The sequence below is a fragment of the Mauremys mutica genome, chromosome 3, assembly GCF_020497125.1.
Source record: "Mauremys mutica isolate MM-2020 ecotype Southern chromosome 3, ASM2049712v1, whole genome shotgun sequence".
In the NCBI taxonomy this organism is placed as follows: Eukaryota; Metazoa; Chordata; order Testudines; family Geoemydidae; genus Mauremys; species Mauremys mutica.
Window position 1 is genome coordinate 145,454,790 of NC_059074.1, and position 7,388 is coordinate 145,462,177.

At 43.7% G+C, this 7,388-nt stretch overlaps 1 non-coding gene across 1 annotated transcript; it reads left to right on the top strand.

Moving 5' to 3' along the window:
• Positions 1-5,733: 5,733 nt before the first annotated feature.
• On the top strand, positions 5,734-5,806 carry TRNAM-CAU. The gene has a single exon. It is a non-coding gene; the product is annotated as a tRNA-Met (tRNA).
• The last annotated feature ends 1,582 nt before the right edge of the window (positions 5,807-7,388 follow it).

The following is a 7,388-nucleotide window of genomic DNA, read 5'->3' on the forward strand; positions in this document are numbered from 1 at the left end:
GGCTCATTCAATCAACCTGGACGACCTGTGCGAAAATGCCAAAGTTGTTTTTTCTGCCACCTAACACCACATCACTCATCCAACCCATGGAGTCATCGCTGCATTTAAGGCATATTACTTATGCCGTACTTTCGACTAGCTCAGTCGTCAGGGGCACTGATAGGGAAGGCAAGCCTACGGTTCGGCAATTTTGGCATAATTACAACATCCTCAAGTGTATTGATAACATTAGTGAGTCCTGGGCTGAAGTTACTCAGGCATGCGTGGATGGTGTGTGGGGGAAGTTGTGGCCTGAATGTGTCAATGACTTAAAATGATTTAAATATGTCCCTGCTATGAAGAAAGATATCCTTGGCTTGGCCAAGAAAGTGGGTTTTGATGAGGTGGAAGAAGCCGATGTTACACAACTTCTGCAATCATACGGAGAAGAGCTAACCAATGAAGAACTGATGCAACTAGAGGTGATGAGAGCAATGGAAGAAGAGGGCCAAGAATTAGAAGAAGAACCAACCCATCGAATTTTGACTACCAAACGTCTTTCTGAATCTGGCTTGCAAATCCTTAGTGATGACTATCCTAACAGGGAACGCAGCTCCAGAGTGATTAGAGGAGTTGGTGATGTAATGAATTGCAGTAAAGAAGTTTACCCCCCCCAACCCCCAAAAATGGAAAGCAATATGATATCTAGATGTGTTTTTTCCAGTAGGGAAAGTTCCATAAGAGGAGCCGCCAGAGGATCCACCCTCTTCCACCCTCTGACTTCACCACCTCAACCAAGCTTCACAATCATCATTGGTGAGTACAATATTAAATTGTTTGTTTAAAATTATATAAAACGTATACTGTATATGTATACGTCTTTTGTCTGGCAAAAAAAATTTCCCTGGAACCTAACCCCCCCATTTACATTAATTATTGTGGGGAAATTGGATTCACTTAACAATATTTTGCTTAGTCGCATTTTTCAAGAACGTAATGATGACGTTAAGCAAGGAGTAGCTGTATGCCAGAGTTAAATTGAAATTGTTATTGTAGTGTAGTGTTTTTATTTGTCATGCTGCTTCATTCCCTTTTTAATTGTAACCTTATTTTATCTAGCTCTACTCTTTTACTGTAACCACTCACTTCTAAATAAATATTACTTTTGTTTGCAAAGATTTACTGCTTGACAGTCTATTCTTGATCGGAGATCTGTAGCCGTGTCCTTTCAAGGGAAAGTTAGCTAGCCGTGGCTTTGCCTGGAACCTCCTTCAGGGCAGGCCAAAACTTTAATTATCAGAATAGATAAATTAAAAATAAAGGTTTTTAATTAAGAGCAGCATTTGTAGGCAACATGATTGGCTTAATACAATTGCTTTCAAATCTTCCGGCAACACCTCCTCTACCTGACCTTGCTGCTTCTGATAGGGGGAAGAGCTCTGGGGGGGTCTCTCCATGGTTCCTGCTTCTTCTGATGCAGGAAACCAGGTGCTGAATGTCATCTCACTAAGAGTCTGCTTTCGGTGCTGGCCCTAGCCTGTGAATGGTCTTCCTAGATCCATCCTTCAGCAGACCTCGGTGGTTCACATTACTTTATGTTCAGGCTGTTGGGTATTTTTTTACATCCTCGGGTGAGACAATAGGGAGATGGAAAGGGAATGGAGCCTCTGTAGTTGGGTTTTGGTCCAAAAGGTGTTGATAATAGGCACATCCAACAGTACTGGACAAGCACGGGTGACATTGGAAGTACTTAATTCAGCACTGAAACAATTATGGCACAAAAATTACATCATAAAGCAGCAAGCCTTTTTTAAAAATCCCCAGCGTGATATTGCAATGCAGGCAGGTGGGCTTCATTAGTCTGTAAAAGCAGCTGCACCATATGTTACTACCCTACAGGTTAAAAGGTGAGCATTTGGAAATGCTAGCTATGACTTCTTCCACCTTCAGCCACGCATATGAAAATGTCTGATATTTGGCTGCTCTTGGGCTGACTCTAGGAGAAGGAAGGGTCACTCTCAGTTCCTGTGGCCCCGGGGGCCCTCCTAATATTAACAGGGTTTGTTTTAACTTTAGAAAAAAATCTAGGTTATTCATTAGGTCTCCTTACATCACTTTCATGACCTCTCAGGCTCATATTTGTGATCATCCACTAGGAGGGGCTAGAATGTAACTTGCTGCCAGGCAGATCTCTGTAAAACAATTGCTGAAGCATAACTATTTAAGGGATGTAACTGTACATATGAAGCTGCAAGTACCCCTCCTCTTCCTCATGAATATCAGTGCTGAAACAAAGCAGTCCCCAACATTTGGACTGACCCCAGGCCTGATCCTGTGAAGGCCTGAGTCCCTTTTACTCCCACTGACTTGAATTTTTTTTGGTGCCTTTCCAGAGTTGCACAGCACCTTCTGGATCACAGAGGCATGTGTAAGGTCCTCATTTATCCTAGCACATCTCAGCCCTGTTCTCTTGCACACTATTCGTATTATAGGCACCCACTCCGTGGGTGCTCCGGAGCTGGAGCACCCACAGAGAAAAATTAGCGGGTGCTCAGCACCCACCGGCAGCCAAGCTCCCTCCTATCCCCCCAGCACGTCTCACCCACCTGCAGCCCCACGGATCTACTCCTCCCCCTCCCTCCCAGCACCTCCTACTCCCACAGCTGTTTCTCAGTGTGCCTGAGGCTCCGGGAGGGAGCGGGAGGAGCGGGGATGGGGCCAACGCACGGGAGTGGGCGGTAAGAGGAGTGAAGCGGTAGGGTGGGGGCAGAGCAGGGGTGGGAAGAGGTGGGGCAGGGGCATGGGGGAAGGAGTGGGGGTGGGGCCTGGGGCAGAGTGAGGAGGTCAAGCACCCCCGGCTAGTGGGGAAGTCGGCGCCTATGATTCGTATCAACACAAACACTTGTCAGTGCATATTACATTCCAGGATTTCTTTCTTCTAGTTTATTATTTTAACTAGGGACAGGCACATTTTACATAAAAATAAGAATTGCCCTGAACCTTTGCTCCATCCCTTGAAAGGAACTTTTACAAAGTTAAAAAAATATGCAGTCCCTTCCCCACCCCCAATTTTTCATCAGTTGCTTTGTACTTTCTGATACCAGTCCGGACTGAACATGGAAATGTTGAAATGTTACAAGGTCTTACTACATGTTCTTGTGGCAATAAACAGTAAGTCTCTCGTAAGAGCCTCTGTGTGGGATTCTCAGTGAAAGCCTATAGAGCTGGGCTAAGAATTTTTTTTTAATGGGAGGCCTAAAATGTGACTTCAGAATCCATAGTTAGGCACTGATAAAAATGTTTGATTGACTTCACTGGAAACTGTGAGGTGCTGAGCACTTTTGAAAATCAGTCCACTTATTTATGTAGGTGCTTTAATATGAACATGGGTGTCTAACTTTAGACACCCAGTTTTTAAAATCTTGGTTCCAACAGGCTTAGACATTTTACATAAGGTTTTGGTTGCTGAACTGAACAACTTAAAGTATTTTTATTTTTTCTATTTGGCTATTACTAGTTTTTCTAGGAAGAGGTATTGAAAGAGAAGAGAAGGTTGAAAAGAGAGAGGTTTGGAACAGAGGAGAATGGAGACAGAATGACTGAGAAGGAAAGAACTGGGTGGGTCATGCTTTTGTACCAGATATGGACTGGTCACAGAGCTTCTTACTGAACAAGATACACAGCAGATGTGTTCATTGTAAGTAGGGCTGTCCCTAGCCATTTTGGTGCCCTACACAGCCCCCCTCCCCCCGTGAGGGTGGGGGCGTGGCCCCGGGCCTGGGGGGATGGCCCCAGTGCTCCGTGAGGGGGCAGGAGCAGGCTTGGGGGCCAAGGGGCAAATCACCCCCCAGCACGAGCCAGCGGAACAGAGTGGGTTTGGGCCGGGTCTGATTGACTCTGCCCCTGCAGCTCCTTTTATGCACGTCTGCGGGCCCTGACTGGCTGCTCCCTGTAGCCTCTTTCATTGGCAGCTTCACCACAACCAGTCTAGGAGGCTTGGAGGAGTTTTCTTCTGCTCCTTTCAGGGACGAGGTGTGGTAGGACCCTGAGGCCTCTCGGTCTACTCTAGGCCAACCCATCACAGTCTGTCAACCCAGACTCTGAGACTCGCTGCAGCTCACTGTAGATATATCCTGAAAGCAGATAGTTAAGCTGAGGGATGCTTTGAAGGAAGGAGAGATGGAGGATACTAGCGGAGGAAGGAATGACATTGTGCATTAATACTTCTGCATATATCCAAATCTCTCCACCAGCAAGGCAGCAGTTACTATGATGGGTTTGCTAGTTTCAGAGAGCAGTATAGTTCCCTTTCTTTTTGTTCTTGCTTTTGAGTTTGGCTCACTTATCATGGGATTTGTTTATTAGCAGACTCCTAAACAAATCACAAATGCCAAACATGATTTTGTCCAGAAACAAAAAGTTTCAGAACAAACCCATGTTCTCTGAGTTACTATAATACAGGAGCTGCAGGAGAAGTGTTGAAGAAAAATATTGTGAGGGAAGGATGGAAACAGAAAACAGAACAGAGAAGCAGGAGAAGAGACAAAACTGAGTAGTTAAACAAGCAGAAAGTAAAGGAAGAAACAGAGAAAAAACAAAGGAAGATGGAGAAAATCCATTCTTGCAGAGAAGGAGCTGCTTGCCAGTCACAGCCAGGAAGTGCTGCTTGTAGAAATGCTAAGTCACACTTTTGGCCCTTATGAAAAAGTCCTATAGGATTTAATACAATATGATAACTTTTCTATAGGTTTTCTGCACCACCCTACTGAATTTAATAGAAATTTACACCCCTTCCATAGATTTATGTAGCTTGGTTTTACAAATAAAACCCCGCATAAAAAGCTTTCATTCTCTATTATAGTCTACAAGTTTTCAGAATAGTTTAACAGAACCCAATTACATTTCTATAGAACCTTATTGGTTTCACCTCTATTCAGTTCCATAGGACTCTCCCATAAGGGGAAAATGGCCAATTAATCAGTAGTGGTGGCCCAAGGCATAGGACTAAAAGCCAACCAGCCAGGGTACCATGCTGCAGGATGTATGGCACTCTGGCTGGCTGGGAACTTAGTGGGGACTCAGATGGGTGCAGACAAAGCAGCAGAAAGCTCCTTTTAAGGACATTTGCCCAACAACCTGCTCTTCTCCTGACACCACCCATTTAGGATTGGCTGGGAACTGATGGTGCAGTGTCTGTGGCGGTAGCATCAGCCAACCCTTTAATCTATTCCTGTGGAGAGGTCAGATGCACGAATTATAGACCAGTGGTGGTGGCAGGGTACACCGATTTCTTTTCTTCAGTTTGACTCACAACACGCCAATGGTTGAATGCCAAAAAATATCTGTTTACAGCAGCAATTCACCTGAGGGTAGGCCCCGTATATTAGGACAGAGGCCAAATTATCTGAGCTAGTTAGGAAAACTGTTGGGGAGGGTGAGGTGAGGAAATAAGCAAAGACACAGGAAGAGGACAAAGAACTTATCTGCACTGCAGCTGCACAGCCATGGTGTTGTAATTGTGTTGCTGTAGCATCATGGTGTAGATGCTTCCTATGGTGATGGAAAGGTTTTTTCCATCACTATAGTTAATCCACCCCTCCAAGAAGCAGTAGCTAGGTCGACATAAGAATTGTTCCATCAACGTAGCTACATCTACACCAGGCAATAGGTTGACCTAACTATGGTGCGTAGGGTGTAAATTTTTCATATTCCTGAGCAACATAGTTAGGTCGATCTAATTTTTTCAGTGTAAAGGCCTTTTTAGTGCAGTTGGCAGCGTGTCAGTTTCATAATCTGAAGGTCCTGAGTTCAAGCCTCAGAGAAGGCATTAGTTTGGGGGGCGGGATAGCTCAGTGGTTTGAGCAGTGGCCTGCTAAACCTAGGGTTGTGAGCTCAGTCCTTGAGGGTTCCATTTAGGGAACTAGGGTAAACAAACACACACACAACTGTCTGGGGATTTGTCCTGCTTTGAGCAGGGGGTTGGACTAGAGGATCTCCTGAGGTCCCTTCCAACTGTGATATTCTAGGATTCTATAAAAGCAGGGCCAAAAAAAAGGTGATTCTGACTTAGCCTGTTCAGGGGCAGAACTAAGTAACTGGAGATGAGGGACTAGGAAGAGATGGGATAACATGGAGATTCCACACAGTTCTTAGGAAGATGCAGGGAGCCTCCAGCCCACATGGAGGAAGTTAAAGCTAATTCTTTGGTTTTGAAGTGCTTCCAGGTAAGATCTGTTTAGCAAAATATTCTCAAGGGAGATCTCAGTACTTTTCCAGTTTGTTTAGCTATTTAAAAGTCAACACACCTAACTCTTTCCTCTGACATCTCAATATTACAGTGTCTTATGTTTACAGTGACAGAGTTCAATTTCTCTCCTCCTAACTTTTACTGAGCCTATCTGCAAATTGTCTTTTCTAATTGCCTCACAGTGGCTTATTTGGTCTTTGGCTTTATTGGTTCAGTCCTGACTTTAGAGTCTCCACATGTAGAGCACATTCGACATGACACTGTCTTACATTTTGTCTCCTGTTCTTTCTCTTAGGAGTGTGTTTGCAGCGATGAATGTTTATAACAACATGACCCAAGGAATTTCATCCTCCCCTGGAACATTGTGTAGGAGATCATATTAATGGACAAAGAAAAACGTCTGCTGGGTTGTAGCCAAAAGCTTGCACTTGCTAAAAAAAAAAAAAAAAAAAAATCATGTTTAACCTTCTGGTATTGTGTACAATACAGGTTTTTTAACAAAATAGTCACTTCTCAGCTTACAACCTAAAATGGAATCAATGAAAGAGGAATGAGCTCTTCACTTGTTTTTATGGCAAATCTATTAGTCATGACAAGTTTAATTCTGCCTCTTGACCAGATGCCTTACAAGGCTGTACTGCTCAGTTTGTGCTTGTAGAAATACCCATACGTGCTAAAATAAATTAGGGGAAGACTGAAGAAAAAATCTAAATGGGATAAAAAGAGATGGGATGGTGTAAAATAAGACTCTGATGATGATTTTTATTTGCAGGTACAATGTTCCTGAAACTTCAAAGAATGGGTGAAAAGTTGAAGCCCAGTTTTTACCAGTAAAAACTTCCATTGACTTGAATGAAAGCTTCACCTGAGTATGATGTGATGCCCCAATTCAGCAAAGCACTTATGTCAATGGGGGTTAAACATGTGCTTAAGGGGTTTGCTGAATCAGGGCCTGAATAAGGACTTCAGGATTTGGCTGATTTTATATGATGCAGGGGTTTGGGCAAAACTAAACTTTACTGTAAGAAAACTGCCATTTGTCCTGCTTTGGCCTGCTAATTTATTCCAGTGTTTTTATTGTAAAGAAAATTAATACCGTCAAATCTGGATTGAGGCATAGGTACTATATAGGAATAGGGCCTAAACTCCTTGTGTCATGATT